Genomic DNA, 19,575 nt, shown 5'->3' with positions numbered 1-19,575 from the left:
AGTGATAGAATAAGTACATCAAAAAGAATAAAAAATTTAGATAAAGAAAATGAGATCACCCAACCTACAAGAAAATCGGTAGAATACCAAAGGATAAAAGAAATTGAACCATATCATTACTATATAACCGGAATAATAGAACAAAGATAGCACATTATTATAATAAATACTGGACAGGAAGAAAATTACATACCAAGAGAATTAGTATCAGAAGAAGAAATAATCTCTAAAGAACAAACATGCCCAGAATTACCAAAAGAATTACTACATATAGAAGAAACAACTCAAAAAGAAATAATCATAGGAGGAATAATGATATTAATAAATTTTAAAATATATCAAGAAGACAATATAATACTAGGAATAAAATGGCTAGAAGAAATGAAACCATATAACCTGGAAAATACACAATTAACAATAACATATAAAAATAAAAAGGTTATAATTAAAAGAGCAATATGAAAATTCTCAGATTCGGCTTAGTACTTTCTTTAGCGGATTGAGCTTCGGGACATACTCTAGAGGTAGCGGTTCATTCCAAACATGCCCTTGAGTTATCTTTACTTTCAGTTTTGTTCTATTCGAGAACTATACTCTGAGACTTGTATATTTTTATTCGAATTCTGTATTTAGAGGTTTGTACATGTGACAACCAATTCTGGGTAGTGTTGAGTCTTAATTAAAGTCTCCCGCTTATTTATTATCTTTTATTCTCGTATTTCTACTTCTCTATCGTTGTGGTTGGGTTAGGCTGACGTGTCCGGTGGGAAATGAACACGTGCCATCACATCCGGATTTGGGGTGTGACACTGTTAATGGGAAACAAAGGTGTTTACCTATAGTAGAGCCTTCCTTCATGCGAAAAAGTAGTGTAACAAAACTTTGATCCTACTGAAGGCAAATTTTTGAGATATGTTTTTTACTTATTAAAATTAATATTTTGGCCTGAAGCTAAAGAAAAATCATCGAGAGTGGTTGTTATAGCATGAAAGCTAGATGGATTGACCTTAGTATCTACCAGTCTTGGGTTAATCTTTTAGGACTATTTGTTCTAGCATTTAAGTTAGTGTCAGTAGAAATAGGTTAATTTATGTAGTCAATAGTAAGAACGAATAGTTAGTGATACTTATATAAATCCTAGGGAAGCTTAGCAAGCCTAGTTTCCTACTAGGAAATATTAAAATCAACTCAGTTACGACAATAGTTTTTACGGTCTAGTTTTCCTTTAGTGTGATATCATATTTTTCATGACATGATAGACTATTTTTAGTAGACACTAACTATTGCAATAACCAATACCTGTTACAAGTACTTGAGAATATAGATGATAAGTGTTTTCGAGCATATAGTTCAAAAATAAGTTTAATCCAAGCTTATAATTAGAAATACCTATACTATGACCTTAGAATATTAGTTGCTATGTTGAGGAAATATCTAGTTTGAACTCTAAACACAGGTTGTATTATTTTAAGGAGTGAACCTTTAGTAAGGTTATATCAATTGGGTGGCTACTTCTCTTTAACATTTAGTACCAGATCAACATTATGAATCACTTAGTTTTAGAAGATACAAATGCTTTCTTAATGTTTATTATACACTTGTTATCTAATTACTTAGTACTTACACTAGTCTAGATTTTTATTAACCTAAGTTCGGCTAGTAAATATTTTAGTACTAATTTTAAAGGGCACCTAATCTGAACCGAACCTAAAATTTTAAGGTTAAGTAGACTACTAATGGAGTTACCTTTAACATTACAAAGTTAAATAAGAGGAATCTAGAAGTAAATACAGAAGATGTAGACATGGATGAAAAACCTAGTACATCAGGAGTAAAAAACCCAAAAAATTTAAATCCAAAATATTATAATGCAAACTATGAACAATAGGATAGAGAAAAAACTATATGGGATAAAAGATTGAATAAAAAATGGACACCTAAATCAATAACTGAACAACATAATTTTTTAGATTTAGACTGTGTAGCAGATATAAATAAAACAATCCAATTATGGATGAGATATATATCAAAACAATTAATAGATAACAAAATAGCAATGACAGAAACACCAGGATATATAGAAAGAACACTTATAGGAACAGTAAAATTATGGCTACAAAATTTATCAGATGAAAGTTTAAAAACTTTAAGAAGTAATAAAAAATTTGATGGTGAATTAGCTACTACAACTATGGAAATATTATACAAATACGAAATAACTATAAGAAATGAATTTAGTAGTATGACAACAGAAGTAGAAGAACAAAATAAAGAAAAAATTATAAACAAGAACCTAATGACAAAATTAGCAATATGTTATATGTGTTATATAGATGAATATACGTGTGCATTTAGAGAATATTATTATAAAGGAATGTATAGTACAGAAGAAAGTAAAGAAATAAGGAAACTATATTTTACAAAATTACCCGAACCTTTCAGTTCAAAAGTAATAAGAAGTTGGAATGAAGCAGGACTAACAGATATCCTAGGAGCTAGAATGAAATTTTTACAACGATGGTTTATAGAACTATGTGAAAAAATAAAGAAGAAATAAAAATGGAAAAAATATTAGTAAAAAACTTAGCATGTTGCAAAAATAAAATGGTGCCCCAATTTGAATGTATAGATAGATATTATAAAAAGAAGTATACCAGAAAATACAGATCAAAATATAAATATAAAAAACCAAGAAGAAGATATTATATAAAAAACTATAAAACTAAATGACCATATAGGCCAAAGAAAAAACTAACAGAATGTACTTGTTATAATTGTGGAAAACTAGGACATATAGCTAGAGATTGTAAGTTATCCAAAAATTCAAAGAAAAAACAAATATCAGAGATACTAATAGACAATTAAAAATATATACAAATAGAGTATATATATTATGAATTGGAAAACGACGATAGCATATATGAATTATCAGAAAACGAAACAAATGAGGAAAATAATTTAGTAATAGAATCAGATAATGAATACTATATAAATATAAATGACTGAAACAGATATACGAATTATAACAAAAGAAGAATATCATCAAGATGAACAAAATATAATATTTGATAATAATATATTTGAACAAATAAAAGGAAAATAATTAGACCTAAGCATAGAAAAAAATATTCGAAATACCAACAATAAGAAATTGGTTTAAACGACAAAAAAAAGAATATTATGTAGTAAGTCAAAGAGAACATATCATAGATTGCAAATACACCCAAGGAAAGGCTAAAATACCAATTATAAACAAACGAATAATAAATAAAGAAATACAAGATATTAAAGCTAAGAATCCAATTAAATATGTACATTTAGGAGGAACAAAAATACTAATAAAAAAATGTTTTAGAGAAGGAATAGATACACCCATAGAAATATACTTAGCAGATGATAGAATTATACAACCTATAGAAAAAAAGTATAATAAGTGCAGTAAAAGGTAACCTCATATACCAAAAATTTAAATTTATAATAAGTGCTAACTACTCGGTAGCAATAAATGACAGAAACATAGATAAATAACTAGTGTTATATTGGAAAATGTCAGGGATAGAACTAGCCCAGGAAGTAAAATATTTACAGCTAGATGTAAAATCTTGTATGTTTTAACAACAAAACATAAGATAACAACAAACAATAAAATAAATAAAATAAAAATAGAAAATCTTTTTGAAAGAATAGTTACAGTTAGATAATAATGACTATAGTCATAATGAAACTGACATAGAAGAAGATTTAGAAATAGTAAAAGAAAGATTAAGCATATCAAAAAGAATAAACATAAATTATGAAATACCAGAAATATCATAAAAAATGAGCACCTCAAGAAGAATAGATAAAAGTCCACAAAAATCAATAGAAGAAGAAATAAAACCATATCATTACTATATAACGGGAGTAATGGAACAACGAAAATACTTATATTAATAAATGCAGGACAAGAAGAAAACTATATTACAAGAGAATTAGTAACAGAAAATGAAATAATAACTACTGAACAATTATGCCCTGAACTACCAAAAACATTAATGAATACCGAAGAAACTACAGAAAAAGAAATAATCATTGGAGGAGTACCAATATTAATAAAATTTAAAATATATCAAGGAGACAAAAATATCACTTTAGGAATAAAATGGTTAGAACAAGTAAAATCATATAATTTAGAAAACAAACAGTTAACAATAAATTATGATAATAAGAAGATAATAATAAAAAGAAGGGATAAGGGTCTGAAAAATACTTCAACTTTGATCTGATTTGTTGTTGCGATTCTAAACTTTCATGAGGACCTATTACCTCCCTAGACTATTTAATACCGTATTTTAAACATATATATTTGCCCATGGGGACATAAAAAATAATGCAAAATTATAAATAGTAATGTGTCCACGTGGGCACATATATACTTTTAAAATACACTATTAAATAGTTCAGGGGGTAAAAAATACGATATTAAATAGTCTAGGGAGGTAATAGGTCCTTATGAAAGTTTAGTATCGCAACAGCAAATCCGACCAAAGTTGAGATATTTTTCAGGCCTTTTTCCCTAAAAATAACTTTATCATGATAAAAACATGAAAATATATATACTTGCAAAGATAATAATAGATGAATATTACAACAGATATTATACACCAATGATAGATACAGGAGCAGAAGCTAATATATGTAAATATAATTGTTTACCAGAAGATAAATGGGAAAAATAAAAAACACCGATAGTAGTAACAAGATTTAATAATGAAGGAAGCATGATCACATATAAGACAAAAAATATAAAAATACAACTATGGGATAAGATATTAACTATAGAAGAAATGTACAACTTTGAACTTACAACAAAATATATGCTATTAGGAATGCCATTTTTAGATTATACCCACATATAATAACAAAAACACACTGGTGGTTCACAACACCATGTAAACAAAAAATAGGAGCAAAAACAGTGAACAACAAAAAATGAAAAACAACGGAATGGATAAAAGGAAGTGAGAAAATTACACAAAAATTAGAAAATATAAAAGAAGAAGACCCTAAAATAGAATTAATTATATTCTCTATAGATAAAGTAAAAATAATCCAAGATATATAGTGAGGATCATTTACAAGGATGGAAAAAACATAAAACAAAAGTAAAAATTGAGCTAATTGATAATAACAGTATAATAACCCAAAAACCATTAAAGTATAATTTTAATGATTTAACCGAATTTAAGATACATATAAGTGAATTACTAGAAAAAGGATATATACAAGAAAGCAATAGTAGGCATACAAGCCCATCATTTATAGTAAATAAACATAGTGAACAAAAAAGAGGAAAAAGTAGAATGGTTATTGATTATAGAAATTTAAATGCAAAAACTAAAACATATAATTACCCAATACCAAATAAAATATTAAAGATAAGACAAATACAAGGATATAATTACTTTAGTAAATCTGACTGTAAATCAGGATTTTACCACTTAAAGTTAGAAGAAGAATCTAAAAAACTTACAACATTTACAGTACCACAACGATTTTATGAATATAATGTATTACCATTTGATTATAAAAACACACCAGGTAAATATCAACACTTTATGGATAACTACTTTAGACAACTAGAAAATTGTGTAGTATATATTGATGATATATTACTATATTCCAAAACCAAAATGAACATATAAGATTATTAGAAAAATTCATACATATTATAGAATATTCAGGCATAAGCCAAAGCAAAAAGAAAGCAGACATAATGAAAAGCCAAATAGAATTCCTAAGAATACAGATAGATAAAAATGGAATAAAAATGCAAACGCATATAGTACAAAAAATAATTAACTCAAATAAACAACTAGATACAAAAAAGAAATTACAATCATTTCTAGGACTAGTAAATCAAGTAAGAGAATATATACCAAAATTAGCAGAAAATTTAAAACAATTACAACAAGAATTAAAAAAAGATATAGAATATCAGTTTGATAAAAAAGATCAAATACAAATACAAAAAGTAAAACTATTATGCAAAAACCTACCAAAACTATATTTTTCAGATGAAAACAAAAAATTTACTGTACACTAATGCGTCTACTGTACACTTTACGACTTTTTACATAATAATGCACACTTTACACTTATTTGCTTTTGGCTTTATCGGCCAAATATGTCGTTTTGTGTCTTTTTATCTTATCTTTCTTTTTATCTTTGTGTCTTTTCCTCTTTATCTTCTTATCTCTTACTCTTTCGTCTCTATCTTCTTTTATTTGATCATTCCAGCTGGACATCGGGAATCACATTATCTTCTCCATTACATTTTGAACATATATGGTCAGGATATTTGTGTCCAATTAGCTTACAATATCTGGTTAATAGTTCTGACGAAATAAATCCTGCCTTTAATGATCTTGTTATAGGTCTTTTTTTTGGTTTTAATAATGATAAAATCCATTTCTGGACTTCATCCATATCTGATTTCCTTAGCTCTCTTGAGTTGACATAAATCATTAATTGATTTATGGATTAGTAGCTCCATATAACATTTTCATTCAAATAATTGTTGGCTAGTTCTTGTATTATAGTTGATATACCAATTATTCTTTTATTGGCATAGAAATTGGGTATCTCAATTTTCGGTATTTCTGGTTGTTCTTCAATATCTTCCGGTATTATCATATCTTTGGTCAGACCTATCTTTACAACTTGAATCGGAGGTTTTTATCTCCTCATATAATATTTCTGCTGTTGCCGTATAGAATTTCACATAGAATAAATTCCCTTTGATTACTCTTTTATATATAATAAATACTTTGTATAATTCTGGTATACCGCTTAGTTCTTCTTCGTCGTAGGTATATGCAGTACTTATTAATCCATAATTATAACATGTTTTAACTAGGTTAGCATTGGTTTTTGGCTGTGCGATTAGCTTGTTGTATCCTTATAATTTCTGGGTTATATAGTCTTGGTTTGGATCTTTTGTAGTGGTAGATATGGGATTGAGGTTTAGGTAACTCTGTATTTTGTATATATTTTCGATGTATGTTCTTGTAATATGGTTATATACCTTTTTCTCATGTTATAGACTATCTGCATATGTCGAAGTTTATGGTTCTATGTTTAGTGGGTTTTTTGCTTTTTGTGTAAATGGTTTTTCAAATAGCTGATTTAAATTTGCATTTCGCTGTTTTTCAATAATTGGTTTCCTTGTACCTGTAGCTGTATTTAAACAAACATTATGGGTTTTTAGGTGTTTCCCAGCGTCACCTTTTAACTCTGGATTTTTAAAGTCTTCCGATCGACTTAGCTCCGCATTTTTACAATCATGCTGCTGACTTGTGCTAGCTTTAGACTTCAGGTTATCTTCATTAGTATTTAGCTTTTGTATCTCATTGACCATACTGTCCACTTTTATACACAGTGTAGTAATGACTTTGTGTATCTCTTCAATTGTATTTTCTTTCTCAGTTTGAGTAGCTTTGTTGTGATAAGGAATCTGCAATAACATTCTTGTCAGTCCTTATTATTTCAATTGTAAATGTAAAAATTAATATATTTAATACCAATCTTCACCTTATTTCTGTATTAGTAAATGTTTCTGAATAAAATCTACAATGATGTTCTATCTTTTCTTCATCATACCTGTATTTTAAGACTCCTCCATATACAAATAATTAGGTGTCATCTCCCTTTAATTTATAGACCCCGAAATTATAAACATGTTTATACTTCATTGTGACCTTGTTATATGATTTCTTTTACATAGATTTCGTTTTTTGACATTTGTTCATTTTTATTTCAGGACATAAAGTATGATGTGTAAATAGGACGTGGAAGAGTTTAACACTACTAAGAGTTGCAAAATTGAGAGCTATGCATTTAGAAATTTTCTTATTGCTGGTATTTGATTGGAATAGTTAAAAGCATTAGCTATATAGTTTAAACACCTAACATTATAGTTTAGTTTATTTATATACAAAGAAATACTTGCTTTGGTTTGTCTAGATTTAATGAAATATATTGTGTTATTTTAGATAAATTAATAATGGAATATTTAATTTGTATTTTTCATTATAATTACTGCTAAATATGTATAATTAGTACTTGTTTTGGTACCTTTCATGTTTTGTAAAAAAAAGAGCTATTTTTATTATAGTTGGATCTACTAAGAATAAAAATGGACACAAAAGGAACAAATGACGCCTTTTTCAAAATTATTTTCGTGGCAATTATAATTATTGCTAAACAATAGCTGTTAAAACACGTATTTTTAGTGGAAATATAGTTGAATTTACTGGCAATTAAAATAGATGCTAAAAATATGGATTAAGCCATTTTAATAGTGAATTTAGCGACCAAGGTAATTGTCACTACAAAACAGTCGTTAAAACTTGTAATTTTTAGTGGCAATTTAAATAGATTTAGTGACTATTTAAATAGATGCTAAAAGATAGATAGACTCTTTTCGGAAGGAATTTTGCAGCCATTAATTGCCGTTAAACAATTGTCACTAAAGCCTATTACTTCTAGTGGCAATTAAAATTATCTTTACCAGAATTCGTTTGAATGGCTACTAAAGCCTTTAGCGGCGCCACTTACAACGGCAAAAGCCTAATGGCTGGTATATGTTATAGCGACAAGTACTATTGCCGCTAACCACAATTTTAATTGTCGCTAATGTACTTTTTTGTAGTAGTGTAAGGAAGTTGGGTGCATCGGTGAGCATATCAACAATGTTCTGGGTAGAACTCTACATTCTACACGTCGTTATGATGGATTGACCGTTGCTAAGACCTTAGATGAATTGAAAGGCTGGTTGGCTCCACTGATTTTCGACTCCACCCCAAGGTGGATCGAGGCAGGAGCCCCTATTGAGAAGAGGGATTTGAGTGTCGTTGCTCGTTTATGGTTTAGCTTCATTAGCAACACCATAATGCCTTCCCAGAACGAGTCCATCCTGCACCTTCCTAAGACAGCCTGCCTTGGATCTATTATATCCCGGAGGAGCATCAACATGGGACTCCTTATTGAGCAGGAGATGGCCATGAGGGCCAAGCAGAGGCAGACATCCTTACCTTTCCCAATCTTGATCACAGAGTTATGCCAGTGAGCTGGAGTGCCTCGAGATGATACCAGAGACATTGAGGTGACCCCGTCTTCCTCCACGGACATCCGGCATATCCGTCTGCCCCTACTTCTTCTTCACATGCTCTAATTACATCCACTTCTCCCCCCGCAGACCAAGATTACTCATGCGATGATCCCGAAGATGGGGCATCTGGCCCATTCAGCTGACGTGAGGGATACTAGACTTGATAGAGACGTCCCTTTGATGATTGAGGCAGCTATCCTAGCTGCACAGACCTCCTCCAGACTTCTATTGACACTCTCACAATGAGAGTTGAGGCTTGTGAGAGCAGGCAGGGGGAGACCTTCGAGGTTATGACCTTTAGAGCCGAGGTAGCTAACTTGAGGAAGGACGTAGACTATCTTAAGTCTACTGACTTCACATCATTACTTGAGGTTGCTGATGACATAGATGCACCAGAGACTTCAGAGATTCCTTCGGCTACTACCGGAGATGTGCACAGGGATGATGTAGCAATTGATGAGTCGGATGCTGAGACCGACGAGGAGCAGATAAATATACGAGAGGAGAGCATATACAGAGACTTGCCAGATCTTGAAAAGACGATCATGCAGTCGGTGATATAGACATCACTGACAGAGACATCTATGGCAGCCTCTAGTGGAGCAGGTTCTTCTGAGGCAACTTCGAGCACTGATGCCCAAGTCCAGACTGATACATCGGGCTCTGATGCCCAGACAGATGGAGCGACTGCGTAGACAAGATTCCCTCTTTACCTCCCTCTCTGTCTTTATTTACTTTGACTTACATATATTTTATTTTCTTTGCATTTGAGGACAAATGACTTTATTTATGGTGGGGTGAGACTCACCTTTTGTGTGACATGTTGTGATTGATGTTTTGTTTATATATTTGGGTTTTGAGCTATAATTGTATTTTACACGACTTTTTTGTGTGGCTCCTTGTTTTAATTGTTAATGATTTTTGACCCCTTCTGAAAACTTGTGCCACCTCTTGTATCTGTTTGAATGTGGCTATTCTTTTGCAAATTTGAGTCTCGATCTTGATCAATACCGATGACTTGAATAGTGCTCATGATCGAACAAAAATGATTGTACGGCTACGATGAGGCCAAATGAAGTTGCATAGTCAATATGTGAACTCTTTGCATCTCGTTGTGACTAGCCAAGTACCGAATTGAGTCTCTTGTGATGAGCATTGCACACTAGCGAAAGTGTGGAGTCTTGTTTTGACATTGGTGTCGATGTCTTGTGTGATGAGCTTACCGTGAACCATGTGTGATGACACCTAGAATTTACCCCGTTGGTCCGGTTAACTATGTGAGGCAATCTCTTGAGATGATCTTAGGCAACTTTAAAGAGTGTGAACCAATTTGACATTATACCTCTTTTTGTGGCCTACCTTGTTTGTGTGTGAACCCCCTTGAACACCCCTTGAGCCTTAACCTTTTCTTGGAACAAACTTGATAAAAATATAAACTTCTTTGATCCATTAACCATAATCCTCATGATTTGTGGCCTTTTTGAATATCCAACTTAGGCCAAAAGCCTAAGTTGGGGGTGTGGTGAAAATAAAAGGTGAATCAAGAAAATAAAAAGAAGTCCCTTTTACCCATGTTGTGAAAAAAAAATGAAACCCCTCCATATAAAAAAAGAGAAAAAGAAGAAAATAATGAAAAAGAAAAAGAAAGAAAAAGTGGTGGAATAAAGTTGTGAAAATACAAAGTAAATGGGGTTTCCAACAGTCCATGGAAGAGAGTATTCAGTTTTGAAGTTGAGAACTAAGAATAGAGAGACATTTTTCCTTGCTTTGAAGATTTCCATCTCTAAGAAATTGGAAGTGGGTATTTAAGATTCTTCATTTTAGACATTTGTAAAGACAATATTAATCCTACCCAGTTGGTGGAAACTCATTTTGCTATCGATTTCTATCTTTTTACTATGTGTAGCTAAAACCCTAATTCTTGGGGGTATGATTATGTGATTATGGGTTGATTTAACTACTAGGTATTGTTGGTTGATAGTTTATTTGCTGTTTAAAAGTGATTTCGTTCAATAGTTGTGGTTGAATTTAATGGGTTGTAGTTGCAAATACAATCTTAACTTCGTGTATATGGCTTGCTCGAAGAGGTTTTAAAACCAAAATAACTGAATCACTGGTCTGTGGGTATTGGGTTGCTATGGGTTCAGCTCGAGAGAGTGAATCCTAAACCATTTTCCACACATTCAGCTCGAGAGAGTGAATGGACTAAGGCGAAGGCTGTGGTTAATTGCTGCTTATCGGTGTTCGAGAGAAACCAATTTGATTCGGGGTAAATTGTTCGAGATAAAATTTATCCACACTAAAGTCTAGCTCATTCACTGATTACAGTGATTTACTATTAATTGCAATTACCCGGTTGTTTACCTTAGCCCATAATCCTATAACATCCCAAGAATCTCGTCTCCATATTTCCTATTTTTAGTTGATAATTGATTACAACCCCCCCCCCCTTTTGATATTTGACACTTGTGTCACCCCAAACTTGAATTATGTTTTTCTTCGTAAATGTTTTTAACTATGATTGACTTTAGCATATATTTACTTTTCGACTGATTCTCGATTACAAACCACTCCCTTGGGACTCGACCCCAACTCACTAGTTGGGTTATATTACTATTGAACGATCATTGACACTTAGAATTGGAAGAAGTGTCCTGATACGTGAAATCACTACCCCTTCAGGTTCAGCTCCAGTGCCTCCTCCAAAGCAGACAGTAGTGCAGGCACCACCAGTGCAAGGTCCTCCTCACCGATCATTCATTTCTAATTTGGTCTGGGAGTTTTATTCGGCTTACGGAGACTTAGTTCCAAAGGTGAAGAAGAAGGCCAGTGCCTTCAAATTGGTAGACTTCATGGTGGTCCGAGTCAAGAAGGTGAAATTCAGCAGTTCCGACATCAATGTTGTTCTGGGGTGCACTTATGATTTCATGTAGCAATACATCGATCTTGTACAGAATAAGACCATGGAGGACCTGAAGTGTTGGCTGTCACTCCTTATATCTAATGCCATAGATGCTGGTGCACCGATAGAGAAGAAGGACCTGAACGTTGCTGCCAGATACTAGTTCGAGTTCATCAGCATCACCATCATGCCTTCCCAGAATGAGTCCATCCTCAGACATCCTAATGCAGCCTGTCTAGGATCCATCATTTCTTGCCAGAAGTTGAATTTAGTGTTGTTGATAGAGCAGGAGATGGCCATGAGGGCCAAGCAAAGACAAACCTTCCTGTGACGACCCGTAAAATGAATTAGTGAAATTAGAGCCTAACTAGTGTTTGTTTGAGTTGTTGTGGGGTTTCATGTGGTAAAGTGTTGTCCCAAGCTTAGGTTGAGGGGTTTAGGGGTTAAACGTCAAGGTACGACTCCCCAAGGACCACCGTAGGGGTCCTTGAGGAGGACCCTAAAGCCTAACCCCCAAAACCCCAAGAAACAAAAAAACTGGAAATTCGGGATGACCTACGGAAGGGGACCTACGGCCCCGTAGGTCCATCCACGCCTCGTGGATGGCCTCCGTAGGTCAAGCCCCTAAAAACCAAGTTGCTGAACCAAACCACAGATTTCCAGTACGGCCCGTGGTTCCACTATGAACCGTAGGTGGGGGTTTGTGGATGGCAACTGGTTTGCTGTCCAAAATCGTCCAAGAGGAAGTGCAACTTAGTAAATTCATTTTAAGTTTAGTTAAGTTGAGGGAAGGTTTTAATTGGTTTATTTAAAGTATTTTAAGGGTTTTTAAAGTATTAAAACATATTTTCAACTCATTATTTCAAAACCCAAAATAGAAACCTCCCCACCTCTCCAAAAGTTCTCTCTCTAGAAACCTCCATTGGAGGTGAAGGATTCAAGCTTCCAAGGTCAAGACTTTAAGTTTTTCTAGGGATTTTCATTGAGTTTTTAAATAAAAGGTATGGTAGTTTTCATCCTTGACTTAGTGTCTTTCAAGGAGCCAATTTCAAAGTTGATTTCAAGTCTCCAATGTTTCCCCAAAAACCCTAGTTTTCAATCTTAGCATGGGTTCGATTCCAAACGGATTTCAAAGGCTTTATTGCATTGAATTATGAAGGAATTTTGGATTTAAAGATGAATTAAGATGATTTCTTTCTAGAACCCATGTTTTCCCCAAATTCTTAAGTTGTGAATTGTGATTGGGAATTGATTGATCATGGAAGTATGTTGAATTGCTTATGTTTATATTGAATTAATTATTGAATCATATCAATTACCTTATATATTGTAGTATCTTAGATTTATGGTTGAAGTTGGTTCATGGCCTTGGAAGTCAAGATCATGAAGGATCTATGTATAATTATGATGTGAAGTATATGTGTGTGATCTCAATGAAAGTGTTATGATCATGTTTAGAATGTAATTGTGTTGTGATTGAAAGTATATCATCAATTTAGTACTTATGAATGACGATGCTATATGTGAAAGGTTATTCTCACATACTCACACACACTCATGAATGACTAATAAATGAAGTTCTATAATAATGTTAATGATGATGAGTCTATATAAAGGCTATTATCAATTGTACTCTAATGAATGATAATGACATGTTGTGAAAGGATTTTCTCACAATATGGGGATTCTTAGGTGAAAGTCTATTCTCATCTTCGAATCTATGAGCTTTCTAATAAATGAATGTTGGGTTTGAGATGGATATTCATCCATGAGTTGAGGCGGAGTATCTAGTAACAATCTCGCATTCCATAATGAACTAATATAATGAATGTCAAGTATTCCGTGGGGAATAATGTTAAGCACCGAGTGGATATGGCTTGAGATGGGTCATCACCCGTGAGTTGAGGCGGGATATCTAGTAGCAATATCTTGAGATGGATGCTCATCCGTGAGTTGAGGCGGGGTATCTATAAGCAATCTCCCTATCCCATAAACTATGTGCCCATATAGGTCTATCTAGTGGATCCGCTTAAGCTAAAAACAATGGTCCTACCTTAGGCAAGTAGGAATCCCTTATCCGGTGAAGGTGACACCGAGATTCCATGAATTGCTCACATGGTCTATGTCAGTTAAGGTTTACCCCCACAAAGAATGTTAATGAACTATGAATTCTCAAGAATGCACTACTTAGTGTGGGTGGTAATATGGGATGCCATCTATGCAATGCACAAGTAGGCTTTGAAAGGGGTTATGCTGTGTTCTTTTATAATGTTAATGGAATGAATGTGCTCTTATGATGATGTTAATGCGAATGTTGGTCTAATGTCTAATGAATGAAGGTGTTCTTAATGAAGCTAATGAAGAATGGTTGACTTAAATGCTTATATGTTTAATGTAATGATGCATGCTATACTTGGATTGTATTATGAGTTAGTTCCTTGTTGAATATGAATGTGCCTTGTCTATGGTGACTTCAAAGGAGTACTTAGTGTGAGTAGTAGTATGGGATGCTACTTATACATTGCACAAGTATGACTTAGGGTTGTCCTAGATGATGGTCCTAATGTGTTGATATGACTTATGTAATGTTTATGTCTCTTATGTATGAGTATGGTGTAAAGATGGTAAGGTTGAATGGTAAGTTCACTTTTAGTGACCTTGATGTGTTACTTAGTGTGGATGGTGGTATGAGACGCTATTTATACATTGCACAAAGTATAGCTTGAGGGTTATTTTAGGTGAAGGCTTAATGCGATGAAGTGGTTTATATGTTGATTATGTTCTAATGTGAAGACATGATTTGTATGTTGGTTATAGTTGTTTATTATGCCTATTATGCTTATGTTCATGAAGGTTTTCTCAAATTGACATATATCATGACTTTCAAATAAAATGTCCATTTTAAGCATGTTTTTGCATGGCTATCATACTTAGTACATAATTGTGCTAATCCATATTTTTCTATGTTTCCTACAAGTGTAGGTTCCAGCATTGGAGTGATTTTCTCTAGTTGAAGCTTGGATTTGAGTTCTTCCAAGACTTTTGGTATGTCCTGATAGATCGAGGACAAGTACTTTTCATGTTTATTTTATTTCATGTAATAGACATATGCTAGACTTCGATTGTAAAGGGTTGTGACCCTATTTTGTTTCAAGATATTGTTTAGATGGCCATGTGAGACAATAGACTTTTGCTTGCTTTTAATGTTTTCAATTGTAGGATTTATAAAAGAAAAGTTTTAAATTGTGCACTATTTCTAAGTATCTTATGCAATGAATATGCTATGAGGCTTGTATGAGACTTTTCGGAGTCTTGTACGTCGTGTTGCATCTCGGGTCTAGACTCGGGTCATGACACTCCTATTCCGGGTGCTGATCATTGAGTTGTGCAGACGGGCTCGTGTCTTGAGAGATGAGAAGAAAAATGTCGAGGTAACACTCACCTCTTTTTCTAACATGTGGCGTATTGAGGTCGAGTACATGCGAGAGGAGGTTGACATGATGAGGACAACACCGGTGGATACATTCTCGGAGGTCGACATTGATAGATTGCTAACATAGGCAATCATGCCTCCTCAGGCCAGTGGGCCTTCAGGTACTTCCAGACCAACTGCTTTTGAGACTTTCGGTTCATCTGCTGCACCCCATCGCCCTAGATATTCTACTGTTGCTTCTTCTTCCCAACTCCCTATTACCCAGGCCATGCTATACAAGTTGGACCATCTGGCTGATTCAGCTGATGTTCGTGCCTCCCGGGTTGAGGTTGCTCTGCCTGAGATGATAGAGAGGGCACTAGTTGCTGCCTTGGCCCCACTTAGGGCTAAAATAAGGGATCACAAAATGGCACTAGATATCCTTACTGCTATAGTCACAACTTGTGATCAGACCCATTGTGCTACAGAGGAGGTGACGACATTAAAGGCCGATATTACTGAGTTGAGGAACGATGTGAACCAGCTGAAGTCCACTAATATTTTTATGTTGTTTGGGACTATGGAGATTCCGGACATGCCGAGTTTAGATATTCCATCTTGTTATAAGGTGCCTCCGGCTACCACCAGAGATGAGGTTAAAGCTGATGATGTTGCTGCTGAGTCCGAGGATAAGACAGATGAGGAGCAGCTAGGTATGACTTATGCGACTGTCTATGATCATTTGGCAGACCTAGAGTGAGCCATGTGTATACAATTGTACAGGCCTCTTTGAGGGATATTTTCATGGTGTTCTCCAGTGGAGCCAAGGATACTGAGATACCGGGCATTGATGCCCAGACAGAGGGAGTTCTAGATATGCATACTTCCACCCACGCCTAGCCTGGCAGGATGATTCACTTTGCCTCCTTTCTGTTCTCGTTTAGACTATTTTAGTTTTAGTTGCATTTGAGGGCAACTATGATTTTGTTGTTGCGGTGAGGTATTTCCGTATCTACTCTTGTGGGTTGTTTTGTGAATATTGACTTCTTTCTGATTGTGTTCTGTGAATATTGAAGCTTATTGGTTTATATATATATATCTTGGTTGTTGATAAATTGTGGCCCATTATTTTAATTTGAAATGGTTTTGAATCAAGATTAAAAAATTTTCCACCTCTTTTGTGTGTGATTGTGGTTGTTCTTGTGCAAATTTGAGTGTCGGTTGTGGTCAATACTGATGACTTGAATAATGCTTTTAATTGAACAAAATGAATGTGCATCTATGATGAGGCAAACTAAGTTATATAAACAATATGTGAACTTTTAGCATCTCGTTGTGACTAGCCGATTGTTGATTGTGTCTCTTGTGATGAACATTGCATGCTAGATAGAAAGTGTGGAGTCTTGTTTTATAATTTGACCAGTGCCTTGTGTGGTGAGGTTGTCTTGAACATTGTGTTGGATGACACCTAGAATTTTCCCCGTTGGTCCGATTGATTGAGTGAGGCAAGCTATTGAAATGATCTTAGGTGAAACTTTTGGAGAGTGATCCAATTTGACAATATACCTCTTTGTGGAAAACCTTGTGAGATGTGTGAATCTTGCTTGGCAACTTTTGAGCCTATCCTTTTCTTTGTAGAAATTTGAACAACTTTGACCTCTTTATTCCATCACCCATTACCTTCATGAAGTATTGGTTCGTTTGAATAGCCAACTTAGGCCAAAAGCGTAAGTTAGGGGTGTAGTGGAAAAGAATGAAAGTAAAGAATTGTGAAAAATTCCCCCTTTGATGGATTGTTTTTAAAATGATGGAACCTCTCCATGTAAAAAAAAGAAGAAAGAAAAGAAAAAGACTGAAAAAGAGTAAAGTTGTTAAATAAAGTCTGTGCGAAGAGTAAAAAATTGGGGTGTTTGGTGATTCATGTTTAGTTGAATAATGGGGTGGATTATGACCATGTTTGAATGTAAAATAGAAGGAGAAAAAGTGATTTTCAGGCCATACTTCATGAAAGTAGAAGCCACTAAGCTTTAATGACCATACCTTTACACTAAGCCTTAGTACAAGCCTTAAAAAGACCTTTGTGATCTTTAGTGAGCTGAAACAAATGTTGATTGGAAAATAAGGGCAAGCCTATGGGTGGAGGCATGCATGTGTTCATCCTTTTTGAGTGTGAGAGTTTAATGTGATTCTGGGACTTCAATTTTTTGATGAATTTTGTGTGAATATAAAATCATTGTGAGGGCATTTGAGTACCTTTATTGAGCTTGAACATGCATTTGAAGCAAGCATTGTGAGCTTGGGTATACTTGATAATGGTGAATCACAACTTGAATCTTTGAGTGCATAATTGAGCATTGTATGTGTTGTTTGAACCTTTTGTGTGCATTCATGTTGAGTCTTAAGCAACACTATTTGTAGAAATCCTTGTTGAACCGATTGATCTTGAGTTTTACTTGAGGACAAGCAAAAGTTTAAGTTGAGGGTGTTGATGTGTCCGAGATTCGGACTCATCTAGGGCTTTATTTTGATAGTTTAAGTGTCCTCAAATGCCTAATTTATGCTATAAACTGATGTTAAAACATTGATTTTCAGGTATGTATACTAAGGAGCAAGGCAAGGACACTACCAGACAAAAAGGAGCAAACAAGCTAAAGAAATGAAAAAATGCGATCCTGGTGATCCCGAGGACCACTCGGCGAACTGCTGATTGAATCTTTAGCCATCCCAAAGTTCTAGCGTGCTAGCCTTGTGGAAGAACCAACTTGGCGACAAAAATGGGTAGTCGGCGAATCACCGAATGATTCTGCGAGGGCAAATTTGATCGCCCAAAGTTACAGGGCCTAGAGGATTGATGGCCATTGCAAATTGGCGATGGAAGGAGCAAAGGGCAGATCGCCAACCTGTTCGGCGAGGCGTAACTTATTTCGCCCAATGGCCTTTCAGCCAAAAATTTGGCAACTATAAATTGGAATTTTAAATTTAATTTAAGGGAGTTTCCTTCAGAGTTTTTATCCCTAAGTTTGAGAGTTAGAGTTTTCTCTTAGTTTTTGAGTTTCCATTGTAGACTTTGAGGATTTCTAAGCTTAATTTTAAGCATTTTCAAGTGGGCAGGTACCACGGTAGGAAATTATAGACAAAGGCACACAATGCAGTTTCACCACCTCTCTCAAATACATATTGGCATAGTTCTCTGCTAAATATGAAACCTTGATGGGAAGGAAGTGATCCAATTTTGTCATTCGATCTACTATCACCCATATAGAGTCATGTTGTCTCTAGGTGTGGGCAAACCCACTATAAAGTCCATATTCAAGTCTTCCCACTTCCAAGTAGGAATAACAATGTCTTGGGACAAACCTCCCGGCCTTTGGGCCTCATCTTTTACTTGTTGACAATTAGGACATTTGGCCACAAATTCCGCAATATCTTTCTTCAATACATTCCACCAATAGACTTGTTGTAGCTCACAGTACATCTTGGTGGCTCATGGGAGAATAGAATACAGAGAACTATGGGCTTCTTCTAGGATCCGTTCCCTCAAGTCTTCGACATTAAACGACCTCGATACCTGAGCACCCCATCTCCCCTTTGGACAAAGCCTCGATGGATTTCTTAAGTACCGCCTCTTTCAACTCAACTAAAATGGGATCAATTCCACGCTTACTCTTCACATCAATCAGAAAGGATGATTTGAAACCATTATGGACTATGACACCTTCCTTAGTGGAATCCACTAGTTGAATACCTAGTCGGGCCAACCTATGAACATCACGAACCAACTATTTTTTCTTCATCAATATTAGTTACACTACCCATTGAAAATCTACTATGAGCATCCATTACCACATTAGCTTTTCCGGGGTGATAAAGGATACTCATGTCATAATCCTTCAAGAAAGTCTACCTTCTATGGCCAAGATGCATGTGTTTTTGACTAAACACATATTGTAGACTTTTGTGATCGGTGAAAACTACAACATGGACCCTATACAAGTAATTCCTCCAATTCTTAAAGGCAAAAACAATCGCCGCTAAGTCAAGATCATGGGTAGGATAATTCTTCTCATAGACTATAAGTTGCCTTGAAGAATAGGCAACTCTCATCTTGTG

This window comes from Solanum stenotomum, chromosome 5, assembly GCF_019186545.1.
Source record: "Solanum stenotomum isolate F172 chromosome 5, ASM1918654v1, whole genome shotgun sequence".
Taxonomy (NCBI): Eukaryota; Viridiplantae; Streptophyta; class Magnoliopsida; order Solanales; family Solanaceae; genus Solanum; species Solanum stenotomum.
Note: the sequence above shows the minus strand (reverse complement) of the source record.